We start from the raw sequence: 20,077 nt of genomic DNA, 5'->3' as shown, positions 1-20,077 counted from the left end.
AAAATAGCTCCAAGAAGATTATATCCAGCAAGTAGCCATCCAATCTTGTTATGATCTTCACAATCTCTTCTGTCTGTGTTGGTTTATTGCCCAACATAAATGAAATTGCTTCACTCTCTCAGCAAATCTAAAGAACGCAGGTATGGTTTATAGGAATCCTATTTTGAAAGTTCCATACACAAACTAGGAAAGAGCCTGTGGCAGATAAGGGAACACATCCAAATACAGTCAGTAAATGCAAACTCAGATCTCCAGAAAGTGTTTAGTAGAAAGAAAATCTTTGCCTGTGGATGAGTAGTCATGACCTTAGAAAGACTACAGAGGGAGAAAATTTATCTGACTTCTAGGACTTGATGCAAATAAATCACTATGAAGTACAGAGCTGTGCTTAAAACAAAGCTGACACACTGAATTTCATTTGAATCTATGTACACAAAGATAGTATCCTCCACGAGATGCCTTTATATGGATTCTTATCTTTGGGGAAGATTTTCACTGTGACACTTTCCAAAGATAAAATTTGGTCTTTTATGACCAAATGATGCAGAGATGTATAAGATTTCAGGATGCATTAAAACTGCTTGCTAAGTAGTAAGACAAAACTACAAACATAATCCAAAAACTTTTTCCTCCAGATTTGGTAAATAAACCAAATTTCCTTTGCAGTTTGATTATTATTAGTAATAAAAATCAGATGATTTGATAAGAAATAAAATATCAAAGGCATTTTCTCAGAAAAGTCAGTAGAAGAAATATCCGACTAAAAGAAAAGGATCTCTAAAGACAATCTAACCACATAAGAGCACTGTGGAATTAAATCTAATCCTGAAATTGCGCCTCTATTTCCCTTGTTTTCATTGTAATATCTTTTTATTTAAATGGGCACAGCAATATATGTGAAACAGAAAAAAAATCACTTTCTGCTTTTACCAATATACACTTCTTTTTTTTAATTGTGAAAATACTGTACAGAGGGGTTACCATTACATGGGCAAGGTAATGAGTGCATTTCTTATCAAGCATTGTTGCCTCCTCCTTTGTTTCCCCTTCCCATCCTTCCCATCGCTTCCCATCTCCCCGCCCCCGGATCCTTCCCCCCCCCCCTCCCCGCCAAAGTTGTAAAGTTGTCCAGATAATTATTATTATTTGTTTTTGTCAGTTGTGGGGCTTGGGCACTATCCATGAGGTTTTTTTGCTCAAGGCTAGCACTCTTTGAGCCATGATTCCACTTCTGGTTTGTGAGTTTTTAATTGGAGATTATAGTTTCATGGGGACTTCTCTGCCCAAGCTGTCTTCGAACAGCGATCCTCAGATCTCAGCCACCTGAGTAGCTAGGATTACAGGCATGAGCTACCAGTGCTGGCCTTAGATAATTAATTTTTGAACAAATAATATTAGGTACTCCATCCTGTTTATAGAGTTCATCTGTCAGCAGCAAGGAAGAACCCAAAGCAAGGAAAGCTTGAGGATACAGGACAGTATTTTCACTATATCTGATAATATTAGTACTTTAAAGATTATTTAAAATACATGGGAGCTTGAGCATAGGTTATATGTAAATAATATCCCATTTAATGTAAAGAATTTGAGTATCCACAGATTTTGCTATTCATAGAGCATCCTGAAACCCAGTGCCCCACAGAGATTAAGAGATGACTATAATACCAAGAAATCAAGTACAATAAAATCAAGGAATTGCCAAATCTTTAGTGATTTTTTTATTTTTGTTTTTGTTTTTGTGTTGGTCATGGGGCCTGGGCACTGCCACTTGAGCCACAGCACCACTTCTGGCTTTTTCTGCTTATGTGGTGTTGAGGAATCAAACACAGGGCCTCACGCATGCAAGGCAAGCAATCTACCACTGAGCCACCTTCCCAGCCCCTGGTAATGTTTTAGTTAGCAAATGCTTGGAAAAATCAGGTCAGAGGTGAGAGAAGGGAAAGATTTTGTTCAACTCTTTTTGGGGAGGGAGGGGTTGCTGGTCCTGGATCTTGAACATAGTTCAGGGGCACCATCCTTGAGCTTTCTTTTGGCTCAAGGCTAATACTCTATCACCTAAGCCATAGCTCCACTTCTAGCGCTCTCTCTCTCTCTCTCTCTCTCTCTCTCTCTCTCTCTCTCTCTCTCTCTCTCTCTCTCTCAGTCTCTGTGTGTGTGTGTGTGTTTAATTGGATATAAGAGTCTTCCTGCCCAGTCTGGCTTTAAACCAAGTCATAAAATCTCAGCCTCCTGAATAACTAGGATTACAGGCTTGAGCCACCAGAGCCCAGCATCAAGCAACTCTTTTAAAGTCTGCCAAAAATAAAGGGAACTTGAAAAACTGGAGTTAAGTAAGGAATTAAGTAAGTCCACCTCATAGAGACAATAATTCACGAAGATAGCGAAAAAGAAAGGCCAGCTTGGTTTTAACCTCCTATGGATATAAAGAAATTGAAGCCCAGTGTGTCAATGTAGCAATTTTTCAACAATTCTAAAAGGCTATATTTTTATTTTAAATCTCTCAAATTTGCATGCTGACTCAAATTACATTTTTTAAAGAAACCAGTGTGACAATCAAGCAAATCCATCTGTAGGCCAGATGGTTCAACAAATGTAAACCCTGGCCTGATGATTGGAACTGCTGGCAGGGGGGATGCCTGCCTTCTGCTCTTGATTCTACCTCTATGCTCCTTCTGAGTGGGGCCCACTTGCAGACCTACTTTCTTATATTCTGCAGGAAAGTGGAAAAGGTTTAACTACCTTATTGTTGTCTAAGTAAGATCAAATAGCTAACTTTTCCTATTTCTAGTTGAATTGATCGGTTTTGATTCATCTAGTTAAGTAATTATTAAACCAGAGAGAAGTAGAAAAGAAAAAAGTTCAACAGAATCATTTATAAAATATCAAAAACTATGTGTTATTTAAGCAAAAAAAAGGGGGGGCAAAACTTATACACAAAAAAACTACAAACCATCATTGAAAGTAAATATGTTGTTAAATAAGTGGCAAGATATTGCCTGTCCAGGAAGCAGAAAACTCAATATATAAAGATTATAAGTTTCTCTCTTTCAGCTGCTCTTTGGATTCAGTAGCTGACTTTGAAGGAGATAATCTTAGTCAAAATCCCAGAAGGATTTTCATGGAAACTAACACAGAGTCTAAAATTCAAATGGGAATGCAAGAAGCCAAAAATGCCATACTAGTTAAAGAAGAACAGCACTGGGGATCAAAACTGACTATAGGAGCTGAGAATTTTTGACATATGTCTGTAATGTCATCATTTGGGAGGCGAACACAAGAGGACTGAGAGTTTAAGGCCAGCCCAGTCTACATGAGTGAAACAACAAAAGATTTATTGTAAACTTATGATAATTAAAATATTGTGCAGCATAGTGTGGACAAATTAAACAGTAGGATAGAATAGAGAATACAGAAACAGGCCCAAGACTTTAGTTAAATTGTGACAAAGAATAACCTTTCAATAGTGCTAAGATAATTAGATATTCATTTACAATAATTACATATCTAGTTGGAAAAAATTGAATTTATATTACAACTCTAAATTGAAAGGTCAAATGAAAAAGTGCCTATAAGAACACAGAATATCTTCATGACCTTGAGTGTCAAAGAAAACATTAAAGCATCACAAAAGAAATTTTTGATTAATTGGATCATATTCCATTTAAAATTGTATTTATCAAAACTCACCACTAAGAGATGTTAAAGTAGGAAACAAAATGTGAGAACATATGTTCAATAGGTATATCTAACTATCTAACATAGGGCTTATATTCAATACGTTCATATATATGCACATAGATATGTATGTATATCTATGTGCATATATATATGTGTGTATATATATGTATATATACATATATGCACATTATATGTGTATCTTTCAAATGAGTGAGAAAAGGTCCTAAAATGGGCAAAAGAATTCAAAGGGCATTTTACAAAAGAGGGTACTCAAATTACCAAACACATACCACTATTGTTCATAAGATAATACAAAGTAAAGCTATAATGAGGTACCACTACAAATCCACCAGGTCAGCTACAATTTGAGAGACTGATAACTCTTAGTTATGGGCTGGCACAAAAAAAAACAAGTGAAGCTCTTATACGATGCTGAAAGGAATGGAAATTGGAGCAACCACTTTGGAAAATTGGCAGTTCCTACTAATGTTGAACATATGCTTTGGGAATTTACTCATGACCCAACAATTCCATTTCTAGGTATATATCACCAACAGAAATACATATATGTGTGTACCAAAAGACATACTGGAAAAAATTTCACAGCACTGTTACTTTTAAGTGTCCTAAACTCAAAAGTCCATTAAGAGAAGAACAGATAAATGTTGGTGTATTTAAACAATGGAATGCTAAGAGTAAGAGAAGAAAGGACTCTAAACTCCATGCAAGTATATAGATTACTCTCTCAAACATAACGTTGAACCCAAGAAATCAGATACAAATGGGGCATTTGGTATGGTTGCATTTATACGAAGTCTAAAGTCTGCAAGCTAATCAATTGTGACAGAAGTCAGGAGGGCGCTTGCTTTTTCTGGGGTAGAACTGAGAGGGGACATGCAAGTCATCTTGGGTGCAAGTAATATACACTGTTCTTGATCTTGGTGGCAGCGTTCATGTCACAGAAATTCATCCCTTGGAATCAGTGCCCTTTTCTCAATATATCGCTACTCAATAAACATTCATTTGAAAACACTTGGTTCAGGTGTAGGGAAAGGCTCAATTAGCAGGATATGGGCCCTGTCCTTAACGAAACCAAGTCTAATAAGGGATTCAATGAGTTTGTTATTTCTTTTTTACTTAGTGTAAGAATGAAAAAAACATCTTGAACCTCTAAGATAAATGTATCAAAAAGCAATTGTGGAGGCTATTTCATCATCTGGATGTATATACAACATTACGAGCAATGAGGAGAGAGTGGATCATGGCTGTAATTCTAGCTACTCAGGAAGAATATCCAGCCTAGGCAGCACAGTCTATGAGACTCCACTTCCAAAATAACCAGCAATATGGACTGGAGGTGTGGCTCAAGTGGTAGAGCACCAGCCACAAGTAGTATGCAAGCAGAATGAGAACATGAGGCCCTGAGTTAATTTAAGCCCCAGAACTGGTCAAACAAAAGTCATGAACCTCAAAACTACATTCAGAATTTCTTCTTATACCCAAACACAGAGGTCTTCTTTCTCCTAAGGCTTGCTCATTACCTATCCTCTAAGCTCTATCTTCCCAACCATGATTGCCTCTATTAACACATTACAATGCTATTTATTATTTGCATGAATGTCTTATCCACCAGCCAATGAGCTTCTTAAGAACAGATATAACCTGTCATCACACTTTAGTTGTCATGTTAGCCTACAGCCAGGAGAGATTTCATAGGCTTTAGCTAGTTTTAGGATGGATATAAATATATAATTTCTATGTAGGATACTTCCATTATTGTATTTTATTTCTAACGTCTTAAAATTATATGAGGACAGTAACCCTTCCATCAGTTCCTAGTGTAGGTATTCATGGGCTGTAGCCTGAGCATCTTAATCCTGGTGGTTTAGTTTTCCTTTCTCAGAATTTTAACAATGTCCAGGGCTGGGAAGGTGGCTCAGTGGTAGAGAGCTTACCTTGCATACCTGAGGCCCTGGATTCGATTCCTCAGCACCACATAAGCAAAAAGAAAACAGCCGGAAGTGGTGCTGTGGCTCAAGTGGTAGAGCGCTAGCCTTGAGCTGAAGAGCTGAGGGACAGCGCCCAGGCCCAGAGTTCAGGCCCCACGACCGGAACCCCCCCCCCCAAAAAAAAAGAATTTTAACAATGTCCAACATAGTTGAATTGTCTCTGTGAGCAAGGGATGGTCCAATCTGTGTGGATTTTTTTAGCTACTGGCATGACCAAACTACTTAATATAATCTAAAGTTAAGTATTTTATATACTCAATTTTTTATAACCAATATTTCTCTGCCACAACTTCCCTAATATGAACTTTCATAGCAAACAAATCAGAGAACTCAATTCTTTAAAAAAGTGACTTGGTGACTTGACAATTATAAGTAGTTTCACCTGTAACTTGGCAACCTGAAATAATTTAGTTTTGATACCTTTTGGAGCACATATCTTCCCATAATAACTCTATTGCCCTCAGTCTTAATGGGTCCCGAGCAGTTATTTGTTATTGTAGGACTTTGTCCCATTGGCCATTGACCGGATATGACTAGAAACAAGACAAGTTGAGCTAATCAGAGATTCTCTCTGAGAATTTAAGCTTAGGAGAGTTTGTTTCTCCACTTGAACTAGACTTGTAACATATCGATTTAAGAATTGTGGGGTAGTGCTCGCTTCGGCAGCACATATACTAAAATTGGAACAATACAGAGCATTGTGCATGGCCCCTGCACAAGGATGACACGCAAATTCATGAAGCATTCATATTTTTTGTTAACTATAGGAAAATATAGTTCTGGAATAACTGATAAATTGTGGGGAAATCATGAAGGTTCAACAGTGAAGTTGTCATTTAGCAAAAGGGAAGAGGTTGATCAAGATGCATTGTACTGACAAACTGGTGTGTTGAATTGATACCTCTTGTACAACTACTAAGATAATAAAAATTACTATACACACACACACACACACACACATATATATAAGAAAACTCAATTTTGCTATTTTAGGTGTGTTTCTTGTTCAAGTATTGGTTTTCATTGATTCACTCTTTTGAGATAGTCGGATAACAACAAGGGATAGGGTAACAATGATGGACAAGAAATGTACTCATTGCCTTACTCATGTAACTGTAACCCCTCTGTACAGCATCTTTACAATAAAAGAAAAGAAAAGAATTCTGGGGTAGCCAGGCACCGGTAGCTCACACCTGTAATCCTAGCTACTCAGGAGGCTAAGATCTGAGGACTGTGGTTCAAAGCCAGCCCAGGCCGGAAAGTCTGTGAGACCCTTATGTCCCTCCAATTAACCACCAGAAACCTGGAAGTGGCACTGTGGCTCAAGTGGTGGAGTGCTTGCCTTGAACTGAAGAGCTCAGGGTCAGTGCCAAGGCCCAGAGTTCAAGCCCCACAACTTACCAAAAAAAAAAAAAAAAGAATTGTGGGGTGCCATGTTCTGCAAGGAATACTGATGCGCAAGAAGAGTGGGTCAGTCTACAGAGAGTAAAGAAAAGTCAGAGATGGAAAGAAGCCCACTGAGGATGTAGGTAGCCTATGCCCTGAGTTCACAATGGCACTGGGCTTCCAGCTATTTCTCAGTTTTAGCTGTGCCAAATGAAGTTTCATCTCATGTAGTTGCTCTCTTATAAACAATTATTTCTTGATTCGTACCTTGAGTTGATTCATTACTTGCAACCGGGAAGTCCTAAACATACAGATTGTCATTCTGATGTCTTGGAAAGAGGCATTGGTGCCTCTGAACCTCCCACAAGGCTAATCTAGTTGTAACTAATTTTTATTTACATGTGTCTAAAATAACCTATATGCAATGAAAAGCAAAATCCTTCCTCCACTTCAGTACAAAGTAATTAATGTTAATTACACATATGATATTTATTAAAAGTATAAGGGATGGGAAAGGGAAACAAAGGAGGAGGCTACAATGCTTGATAAGAAATGTACTCATAATCTTGCCCATGTAATTGTAACTCCTCTGTACAGTATTTCCACATTAAAATAAGAAATGTTTTATAAATATCCAGTCAAATATATTTCTATACTATTTTACATTGAGTAGGAATCATACTCTGCAGTTTTCTTTTATATTAAAATTAATCTGTCATTTTTTTCCCTGTCCAAAAAAATATGCATCTAGGACTAGGCACCTGTGACTCATGCCTCTAATCCTAGCTACTCAAGAAGCTGTGATCTGAAGATCACAATCTGAAGCCATCTCAGACAGCAAAGTCCGTGAAACTCTTACTCAAATTAATCATCAAAAAAGGCAAAAGTAGAGCTGTGGCTTCAAATGGTAGAGCTTTAACCTTGAGGGGGGAAAAAAAGATAAAGGACAGAGCCTGAGTTCAAGCCCCAGGACCAGGACACACACACACACACACACACACACACACATACACAAAGATATATATCTGGATTACCTTTGTAACAGTTGTATGATAGCCCATTATATGGAAATAATGTAATTTATTCCATAAATCCTTAGGATTTATATTTCCTTTATGTCTTTAGTATTCTGCTCCCTGTTGCATGCCTTATTATATATCTAAGTGATTTTGTTGCATATGTGGTAAAAATTCCTATCTTGTTATTACTGGGATTCATGATTGGTTCATTTAAAATCAAAGAAATACTGTTTAATTGACCCCTTCCTTCCGTTATATTGAGAACAAGAGCACACAAACCTCCTGAGAGTGGGGTCAGTCAGAGCATAGAACAGTGAGTCACACAAAGCCTGAAACATTGAAGCATGAAAGGGAGTGCGGTTTTGTGTGACACAAGCCAAAAGATGTTCATGTCTTCCTCATCTGATGTAACGAAGACCAATAAGTTCTTAATGGACTGTACTGAATCACCTCGATAAGATTCATATTCACCCACATCCTGCCTAGTAGAGTGATACGTGACAAGAAAAGTTTGGTCCCACTGTGGGTGAGAAATCATGAAGTCCCCTCTCTTCCAAAAGTCCTTCCAAAGAAGATGAAAAACAATGGGAAGGAGTTTTCCACCATCTAAAAGGTTTTGGCACATGATGGTTTCGAAGGCAACATTTGTTCCTTGCAGGTCTCTAGGCTAACTACAATATGCTGTGCTAGCTTCACGTTATTGTCATAAAACCACTGAGCTAGAGGTTCTAGCCTGAGACTAAGTGGGTCTCTTGCTTCAAGTCTGTGTCAGGGCAGCACACTGTGGCAAGAATGTGAGATGAAGCACTGAACTCATCTCACAAACTGGGAAGCAAAGGCTATGACAGGAAGAGATCAAGGTTCACACTACTTTGAGGCATGGCACCAGTGACTTAAGATGCATCTCCCAATAGTGCCATCCTTAGAACCAAGCCTTTAACATATGGTCCTTCAGGGGACATTTGTCCGTATCAAAGATGATGAAATTAGAGGCCAAAAGTATTTGATGGCTTCCTCATAGTAATAAAACCAGTATGTATTAAAATCTGGATTCAAGCCAAGGAAACAGGCTTTCTTTTGGGCAGTGCCATTATGCTCTGAAATGGCTGATTTAATGCTTATAAAGATCACGACTTTGTAGTCATTCGTTTAGTAATACTTGGTCTTCCATTTGGGTATTGGAGAGTGATGTAAACACACTGTGAAGAAATTAGCAAGGGGCTGTCAGAGTTTGAATCTTCAAAGGTTCTCTGTCAGGTCATTGGGTCAAATCTCTCACATGTTAGAAAAAAAGGCAGCTCCCTTTGGCAGACAGTTTGTTGAACACAAACTCTTAGGAAAGAGATGAGTAAATACTTCTGATAATGAGTCAAAAAGTCCTAAATTAGCCAAGCTTTCTGAGAAATTTTGACATATTAGGAAATTCTTAGAACTATAGAACTGTTTTCTGCTACTAGCCTCTGTTTCTTTCCCACATAGACCTCACCCCTGAAGTCCAAGATACAAAAGGTCACTCTTGAACTTGCGTGAGGTTTGAACTCTATTGCCAAATCAGCAGCAGTAAATGTTGGCACACACAAAGCCGCTGTGTGAGTCCACTTGACTGGGGTCTCCGTTGGGAAAGACAGTTCACTCAAGTGACAAGAGCCTTGCCTTACAGTCATGGGTGTTATAAATAGTTGCATACAGGCAGGAGGAACAAGCATGGGAAGTGGTTTTTGGCATTTCCTGTGGTCATATGTACATCTGTTCCCAACCAACTGATTTCTAGAATGTGATTACAGATAGCTTACGGTAAGGATTCGTACAGCAAATGTTTAATTAATGTAAGCACGTGATGCCTCAGAAGCATAAGTTCATACTGTGATGGGAAATTTAAAAGATCAGGTTGATTTATAGCCTAAAATAAAATAAGTCACGCATACACCAATATTTAAAGTGTTTGCCTTCTCTCTCCCTTCACTCTGCTTAATCTGCACACTTTTCTACGGTGGCCTCTTCCACACCTGTAGAGTCCAGCACTCCATCACCAAGCCCATCTCCATCCAGCTGGAAACATGTACACAAAAGCACTCATGACATCTCCACATTATTGTCTAGTTATTGTTAAGTTCTATCTTAACATAAATGGAACATTACCTTGTGGAGGGGAAACTATGTTGTCATTCAACCCATCTACTGGTGCCTCATGCCTGTAAGTCTAACTACTCGGGAGGCTGAAATATGAGGATCGCAGTTCAAAGCCAGCCTGAGCAGAAAAGTACATAAGACTTTTATCTCCAATGAACTACTCCACCCCCTCCCAAAAAAGTGCCTAAAGTGGAGCTCTAGCTCAAGTGGTAGAGTGCTAGTTTTGAGCAAAACAAGCTCAGGGACAGCAAATCTGAATTACTAAAATAGATATTTTACTCTTGACTCTTGACAACCCATTCTTCCCATGGAAAATCACCCAAAACTTCTTATCTCAGGAAAATAAATAAATTCCTTCTCCTGTAAAGGCCATACAAAATCTAGCTCCTGCCTAGCTGTCTAGCTTTCCTCATTCTTCTTCCTAAAAACTTAGCATGTCCCAGGGATTCATTTCTGTTTCGCAGACTTCCCATGTTTTTCCCTCAGCACCTTCTTCCTCTTCACTCAAATCTTCACAGAGCTCCTTCCTTCTTTCTGCACTTACTTTCTCTTCTTAATTTTTTGTTTTTCTCCTTTAATAAGTAGAGTCTTTGAGGATCAAAGCCCTGTTTGACTAGCTCTTCACTCAAGTCCTAACAGATATGCTTTTGTTTTCTTGATGTCAGTACTAGGGTTTGAACTCAGGGCCTCATGTTTTCTAGGCAGGTACTTTACCACTTGAGCTATGCCTACAAGCCTCTGCACTGAATTCCTACATTCTGGCCCTTTGAATTAATTCCTGATTTACTCTGTAGATTTGGAGGAAGCCTATGTTTCACAATTAGCACAAGCCAAGGAAGGCTGGAAAGCATGGTGGTATTTTCAGCCCTTTGTTTGGTCTGGGAATTTCTTGTGAGGAAAGAAAAGAAGATGACAACCAGGATCTACATGCCCAGTCTCACAAGTAGAAGCAGTTTTATTACAAACTTCATCTGACTGGATTCTTCATATTCTAAAAGGAAGCAGGGGCCAGATGCCGGTGGCCCACACCTAGCTACTCAAGAGGTTGAGATCTGAGGATCATGGTTCAAAGCCAGCCGGGGCAAGGAAAGTCTGTGAGACTCTTATCTCTAATTAACCACCAGAAAAAACAGAAGTGGCACTGTGACTCAAGTGGTAGATGGCTCACCTTGAGCTGAAGAGCTGAGGGACAGTGCCCCGGTCCAGAGTTCAAGCCCCACAACCAACAAAAACGAAACAAAAGGAAGCAGGGAAACTTTCTCCTTCCCTGTACTGCTTTCTTATTAAAAAGAAAGTGATTTTCTACACACAAGAAGCACAGGACTAGGTGACTACATTGTATCTAAAATGTGATCTTGTAAGGGAAAAGCAGAAGAACCATCTGAGCCACATTGTCTGTATTATGCTCACCTCTGTGCTCTCCCTACTGGTTCAAAGTCAGCATATAGTCAAGAATGAATCCAAGTCAAGAACAGTATCATCATGGCTCCAATCATCATCCTTGCTATTCAGCATGGACTAAGAGTATCATTAGGACCAACTAGTACCCCAAACATTTAAAGTTCTGATGTCCTTCTGTGCTCATGGCTACAAACATCTAAGCCCCTTTGCTGATAAGCAGATTGATACGCAAAGAACTCAAGGAACTTGCCATTGTCACAAGAGAAAATGACAAACTCAGAGTTAACACCCACTCTTAATTACCATCTTATGCCACTCCTCAATGGTGGAAACCCATACTGGAATCCCCCCTTGAGCAATCTTAATAGGTCAAGAGTGTACATCAAGCACGTCCATGGTTCCATGATCTGACATTATCTGGGCTCGAAAAGCTTGAATTCAAAGCTTTGTGTTGCTTGGTTTTACAGGATGTGACCCCTCCAGGGTAATCTGTTCACTAGTCACATTTTGTACTTTCAAGGTACAGCATACTTTGAAGATAAGACCTAATTTATTCTCAGAACACGTATTTGAGTCAGAAACCATTGCAACCACTTTGCAGATAAGCCAACTGTGGCAGAGGACCAACAAACCAATATGGCCCAAGTGTCTGAAGTTGTAGCAAATGTTGATGACAACCTGCTCTCCCATCTTTCTTGCCCAAGGATGGTTATACAACATTTCCAAGCTGAGCATCCTCATCAGTGGCCTCTGGAACTTAGGGGAATTTTCCTTTTTCCCTAAAATCCTAGCACTCAAGTGTTAGATGTCAAGATCATCAAAGAGCAACATGTGCCCGACAAATGTACCTACTACTCTCACTGTGTGTCTGGGTATCATTTGGGATTGTTCCATATAGAATAGCAATCTGCTCTTGATTATTCTCTGCTGTGTTAGAAACAGTGCTTTCGTACTGAATATTTTTGTAATATGCAATCGAGATGACAATTTTTAATAGAAAATAGAGGGAAAATGTTGTAAGAAGGCAATATTAACCTAATCATCATGAAAGATTGGCAGACTGTGAGACATAATGTATGTGGTATGGTTACTCTCATCTTCTCTCTACACACTGATATTCAGCATGCACTCAAGAACTTCATCTCGTGCAGCGCTCTAGCTAGGGGAAGCCAGGGCATATGGAAAAGCAGCTCTGCTGATTTCCCAGAGGAAAACCAAGGTGTCACTTGTCAAAACAAGGGATAGAGAGGCCCAGCCTGTGAAACCTGCCTATACCCCCACCCCCAGGGCGACTCTGCAGTGAGCTAGGAAATAAGCTTTCTCCAACCTTGGTGCAGGAGGCCTCAGGCCTGGGTGACATTAAACTAAAAGGCAGGAAGGGCATCCAAAGGGAGAAAGAATACATGCAGAGGTAAGCCACTTGTTCAAAGACTTTTAAGGTTTTGAGAAGGGAAATCAGGCCTCCAGCTCTTATTTCAAATGTATTCGAACTCTTGTGCTTCTTTCCTCCCAAACATTTACCATGTGGCTATGTTCTCTCACAGCCAAAGGAAGATTTGCTTTGATTTCTTTTCTAAGCTTTCTAGTCAGTTATTAATATGAAGATTTTTGTAGATCCTCCACTAGAAATGAAAAAAAAAGTGTCTTGGTGAATTAAAAGCCATCTGGATTTTAGGAAAGAAAGAAATGAAGATTATGGAAGAAAATGATGGGAGGGGTGAGAGGCAGAACCAGTATTCACAAAGTTGGACCAAGGATAGATTTGACCCCTTGGGCATATTTTGTTCAGCCAATACAAAGAATCTTTTTAATTGAATTAAAGGTCAAAGTTTTAAAATTGTAGGTGTCACATGCAAAATAATGCATGCTATACAAATTCCGTCCATCTTTCTTTCTGTCTCCTCATCCACTGTGAAGCCTCATAGTTTGTGTGACAGTTTGGATGGACTATATTTGTCAAAGTCTCATGCACTACAATCCTTACCACAGTATGTTGGTGTTGAGATAGTGGTCTCTAAGAAAGAGGCCTTGTCAAGAATAATTAGGTCACAAAAGCTCCACCCTCACAAATAGACTAATGGTACCTCACAGAACTTGTCAGGTCTGGTATTCACGGAAGTTTCCAAAGTACAGGTTGTTATTTAAAAAAAAAATAAAATAAATGGAGACTGGTCCCTCCCTAGTCTCTTCCTTCTTGTCTTACTATGCAACTTCTCTCTCCTCTCTAAATTAGATAGATTTCCATTCACTTCTTATACTATGTTGTGGCCTTTGCCAAGATGTTGCCTCCTATTATTTGGATCCTCCTGCCACTCAGAAGAATCATAAAGTCAAGTAAAAATCCGTCACCCAGCGCCAGGTATTTTCTTATGGAAACACAATGGACTAGGCCCCCATAAGAATTTTGCAACCCTGGATCTAGATAACCCATTCTAACAGTACCCAGTACCAGGAGCTAATGAAGACATTTCCCTGAGCTTTTGTGGTCTCCCTGGAAACTGAGCTACACCTAAGAATGTGGTAGGAATCTGTGCTATTTATCTTGTCATTCTTTGTCATTCCTGCATTGAGGAGGAGAACCTAAATTAATACTCAGACTTGTTGAGGAAAATGAGATCCATTAAAGGCGTGGTTTACATTTTACTTAGGCATCTACTGTCAGAATTGGAAGTTTTAAATGCATGCCTTGAAGGAAGGTGAGTCACTGAGGTCTGGGTGGGATAAAATGAATGTGCACAGCTAAAGATCTGACAGAGGGGACCCAGCCAGCTTCTAGAGACTGTCAATGCCCAGAGAGAATGAGGTGGAAGAAAGGGGAAGGTAGAAATCATAAATCTTACATAGAAACCAGAGAATAATATAGGAAAAAAAAACCAACCAGTTAAGTATTTGAAATGTTTGTGTTCAGTCACATAAGAATTTTGCCATTCTTTTATTGCATAAGTACTTTTAGATAAGTAGCTACACATTTTACATCATATAATGAATTCTTTTGTGTGTATGTATGCCATTCCTGGGGCTTGAACTCCGGGCCTGTGAGCTGTCTCTGAGCTTTTGTGCTTGAGGCTAGCACTCTACCACTTGAGCCACAGCTACACTGCTGGCTTCTGTTTTGTCTGGTGTCTAGTTGGAGGTAAGAGTCTCATGGATTCCTGCTGATTTCAAACTTCAATCATCAGATCTCAGCCTCCTCAGATTACAGATGCAAGCCACCAGTACCTGGAAATCAAATTCTTTTAGGATACAAATTCATTACTCATTGATCCATGCAGCAAACATTCATTAAAATCTCCCGTGTGAGTAGGCACTAGCCTGAGCTTTGGAAAGGCTTAGTCGGAGAGATGTGCAAATATTTGGTTTTAATTTACTATAATGAACTTATTTTAATTTATTGGTATAAATATTGACTGAGGTGTTCCCTAAATTTCTGTAGTGTATGAAAATAAAATCCTGGAATAGTAATTTCAAAAGCTGAGTGAGAATAGCCTATGTCCACTCTAACAAGATGGATGGCATGGCAGAAAAAGATTTTCAATTATAAAATTTATATATATATGGAGATAAACATATATATGTATATGTGTTTATATTTAAAGGCACATAGAAACATGTTTTTAAATAAGTTTTTTTATTGTGAAAATACTGCACAGAGGGGTTACAATTACATGAGCAAGGTACTGAGTACATTTCTTATCAAGCATTGTTGCCTCCTCCTTTGTTTCTCCTTCCCATACCTGCCCTCCCATCTCCCCGCCCCCAGCCCCTGGCCAAAGTTGTAAAGTTCAGAAACATGTTTTTTTAGATTCTAAAATTTAAAAAGCAAGGAAAAATTGAGAGAGAATATGATTTTTATTTATGCATATTTACCTATCATTAAAAATAAGGGTCTTGATATTTCTCTGCTAGCCTGTCTCTATGCATTTCCTGGGGTATACTGCCCCCATAGTAAAACACACACAAAAATATCTCTAGCTACAGCCCCCAGCTCTGAAATTTGTTTCTGTGCTCTGTAATGACTCCTGAACAGTAGTTGTAACCAGAATTTGAACATTCTCCTTTGCTCCACCTCAGTGGATAGAGTTGCTCCTCAGGACCATCTTGGCCCCATGAGGCTTGCTTCACTCGCAGTAGAAGGCTGATCCTTGCAGTGTGGAACCCTGCCTTTGGTATGCCACTGTTTCAGAGGCTGTCTTTCTACATGACTATGAGGCACAGAACCCTGAAGGTATCATCCAAGGCCTGCCCCAGCCCTCTACTTGTGTTTGTCCCACTGGCAAGACACAATTCTTCTATTGATCAAGCTCCTGCTGCTGGCCCATACCAGTTGTGTGGCCTTGTGTGAGTCAGAACATCTCTCTGTGTGTCTGTTTTCATATATTTAGCATATGGTCATATTAATTCCTATCCCCTTGATAAATTACAGGGAGTAAATGGGCAAATTTTACAGCATTTAGAACAGAGTTTACCCATCCCCAAATAATCATAAGACAGTATTATTATTAAAAGTGGTAAAATAGTATTATCTAAAAACTAGAGAGCTGAATATAATAAAATTAGAAATGTTAAAGGGATCATGACTATATAGGAATGTTTTAAGGTCATAACCAAGATGAATTTTTATACCAAATTACTGAGGCATTTGCAGAACCAACAATAAGATTGGCCAAAATGACTCTCCTACAATGGTGCACCTGCCTCTTCATGCTCACCCTGAGTCAGAGTTCCCAGCACAGAGAGAAAAGTTTATTCTGGCTTTTCTATGAAACCAGTTTAGCTAGAAACCCAGACATCTCATCATGATACCTTAACATTTAATGAAATCATTCAGAATTGTTGAAGAGAGTCTTGAATAGTCCTCTTATTTTTTTGGCCAATTTTTGATACATTAAATAATTATAACTATCATCATTCTACACTATTTAAATAAACCTAAGGGTTTTTGAGCATTATTTTAAAACATACAAAGGCATATTCCAACTTATATATATATATATATATAATATATATATATATATATATATAATTATTACATTGAGGTTTGAGAATAGGGCAGGCTTTGTTTGCCAGGTTTCTGGGTGTCTGTGATCAGCATTTGAATTAGGTTTAAAAAAAAGTCATAATGGAGTGAAGCTTCCTGGGCAAGTCATTTTCCTGCCAGTGTAGTGTCTCAGAGTTCCCAGGCATGGTAGGACTGGGAAGCTGGGGGGAAAACCCATGCAAGGTATTTGCAGAGAGGAAGGGATAGGTAGGCAGAGAGTTGGTCATCAGGCCTAACAAAGGAAGAAAAATAATTACACATCTCATGAGTCATCAAGTAAAGACTCTGGCATGCTCAGGAACCTCCTGAATTTTGAAACTTGGATTCCATCCAGACATGAAATATGGAAAGGCACTATTTATGCAATGCTTTCACTACTGATACCTTTTTTGCCTCCCTTTCATCTTGGGGCAGAGATACAGACAGGTTCCCATAGCCACTCTGTGAGAATGCCAGGCAAACAAAACTGGTTACATGGAAATTGGAAAGGTTTTGGGATTGAAGGGCATGTGGACATTGTAATAAAAAAAATGTCTTTATATCCACAACACTGTACACATATGGTAATGATTCCAGCTAGATGCTCATTTTACTCCCATTCTTTCATGGCATGATTATATAGTGCTCCATGTTACTGTTTAGTGAGCAATAGAATTCGATCTCTTTTTTATTGTGTGTGTGTGTGTGTGTGTGTGTGTGTGTGTGTGTGTGTGTGTGCGCGCGCATGCGCGCGCGCCAATCCTGGGGCTTGAAGTTGGGGCCTGAGCATTATCCCTTAACATTTTTGCTCAAGACTAACACTCTATCACTAGAGCCATGGCTCCACTTCCAGCTTTTGTAGGAGTTAATTGGAGATAAGAGTCTCACAGACTTTCCTGCTTGGGTTGGCTTTGAAGCATGATCCTCAAAGTTCAATGTCCTAAGTAGCTAGGATTACAGGCATGAATCACCAGTGCCCAGCAGACTTCTTTTATTTTTTCCTTCTCTTTTTTTTATTATCAAAGTGATGTACAGAGGGGTTACAGTTAAATAAGTAAGGTAATAAGTACATTTCTTGTCAAACTTGTTACCCCTTCCCTCATTTTTCACTCGTTCTTTATCTCATTATTCTGTTGTTCCCCTTCCCTTTCCTAATTCAAATAAATGTATAAACAATACCAGGGCACCAAAATCAAATACAATGGCAACAGGGGATATACCACAGGGGGAAGAACATACAAAAGAAACAAAAATATCACATAGTACATTAAAAACAACAACAACAAAGAAAAACTTCTTGTGTCCATGTCTTGGAGTTCATTTCACTTAGCGTCATCTTATATGATCATATGTACGTGCTATTGAGCTATTCTGTTCATCTGCTAAGATTATCCTAGATATATACTAATTATTACAAATAAGGGAAAGCATGGGACCTATGTTTCTTTGGGCCTTGCTTACTTCACTTAATATAATTTTTTCCAAGTCTTTCCTTTTTCTAACAAATGGGGCAATGTCATTCTGTCTGATGGAGGCATAGAATTCCATTGTGTATATATACACATTTTCTTGAGCCATTCATCTACTGAGGGGCATCTGGGTTGGTTCCTTATCTTAATTATCGTAAATAATGCTGCGATAAACATAGTTGTGCTGTAAGCTTTGGTATGACCTTGTTTGTGATCATTTGGGTAAATGCCCAAAAGTGGGATTGCTGGGTCATAGGGAAGCTCTATGTGGAGTCTTTTGAGGGATCTCTATATTGCTTTCCAAAGTGGTTGAACAACTTTACACTCCCACCAACTTTACACTCCCACCAACAATGCAGTAAGGTTCCCTTCTCTCCACATCCACTCCAGCACCTGTTGTTATTAGAGTTCTTGATTATAGCCATTCTAACTGGGGTGAGGTGGAATCTCAATGATGTTCTTTTGATTTGCATTTCTAAGAGACTGGTTATTGGCCATTCTTATTTTCTCTTCAGGGAAGTCTCTCCTTAAGTCTTTAGCCCACTTATTAAGGGGGTAGTTGTTTCTTTGAGGATTTGCTGTTGGGGATTTAACTTTTTGAGTTCTAAGTATATTTTAGATATGAGACCCTTGTCTGTTATATGGCTAATGAGGATCTTCTCCCAATCCGTGGGCTTTCTATTATCTCTCTAGCCATGTCCTTTACCATGCAGTAGCTCTACAGTTTAATGCAATCCCAGCCTGAATAGCAAAAACAGCAGAAAGAACAGTGCTGAAGGAATATCAATACCAAACTTCAAACTCTATTATAAAGCCATAGTAATCAAAACAGCTTGGTACTGACACAAGAACAGACCTCAGGACCAATGGAATAGAACTGAAAACCCAGAAAAGAACCCACAGACTTATAGCCTTATCTTCAATAAGGGACCCAAAAGAGGATGGAAGAAAGACAGGCTCTTCAGTAAATAGTGCTGGCAAAATTGGTTAACTACTTGTAGAAAACTAAAGCTAGATCCTTATATATCACCCTGCACCAGAATCAACTCCAAATGGATCAAAGACCTCGGAGTCAAAGCAGACATTCTGAAAACATTACAGGATGGATAGGAGAAACTCTAGGGCTCCTTGGCACAGGCCAAAATTTTCTTAATAAATACCTAGAAACACAACACAACAGACTTCTTTTATATGAAGCCATAGCATTGGTCAAATAAGTGACCAGAAAGATCACTTATAGAGATTATAACACACACACACACACACACACACACACACACACTATGCAGGTATGTGCTTGTCAAATAATTCTTTAAAAAACACTTAAGTTTCTAATGCAGAAATTCTGAACCAATAATCCTGGTGTTTCCATGTTGACAGATGTCTCCTTAGCAGTTAGGCTTGTACCATTCCCACCCTCAAGACAGGGCTAGAATTCCATAGAAAGCAGAACATTTAGCCCTGGGAAGACCTGCTATCCTCCCAAGGTCTTTTCCTCTTCAGCAAATCATCCCCACAGAATTTGTTTATTTGTATTTTAAATCAAATTGGTTATTAATCCACATTTCCTGTTGATGAGTCATTTAGGCAGCTTACTGGGGGAAAAAAAACTCCAAAGAACTAAAACACTGCCAAATTGAGGATCAAAGACGCAAAACTGACATAAGCTCCAAATAGGTATGGGTAAAGAATGTAGTAGGCAAATAGATCATTTGGCATTGGCACCAGGACTGTACCTCTGCTGGGAAAGCTAATTTGAGGATCCCTTCCTCTGAGGATCAGCACTGTAAGCTTCTCTGGAGAACCTCTGCTCCATTTATAATACTTGTAAATGAAGAGGAAGAGGAAGAAAGAGGAAGGGAGGAGGAGGAGGAAGAGGAAGGAGGAGGAAGAAGAGGAGGATGAAGGAGAAGGAGGAGTGGGAAGAGAAAGAAGGAAGAGGAGGAGGAGAAGAAGAAGAAAGAAGAG

The 20,077-nt window shown here is 39.0% G+C and overlaps 1 non-coding gene across 1 annotated transcript; it reads left to right on the top strand.

The window, feature by feature from the left end:
- The first annotated feature begins 6,337 nt into the window (after positions 1-6,337).
- LOC122118265 lies at positions 6,338-6,443 on the top strand. Its single transcript, XR_006149305.1, has one exon. It is a non-coding gene; the product is annotated as a U6 spliceosomal RNA (small nuclear RNA).
- The last annotated feature ends 13,634 nt before the right edge of the window (positions 6,444-20,077 follow it).

The sequence above is a fragment of the Dipodomys spectabilis genome, unplaced genomic scaffold, assembly GCF_019054845.1.
Source record: "Dipodomys spectabilis isolate Male_0828 unplaced genomic scaffold, ASM1905484v1 ptg000147l, whole genome shotgun sequence".
Lineage (NCBI taxonomy): Eukaryota > Metazoa > Chordata > Mammalia > Rodentia > Heteromyidae > Dipodomys > Dipodomys spectabilis.
This window is presented reverse-complemented; position numbering and strand designations above follow the sequence as displayed.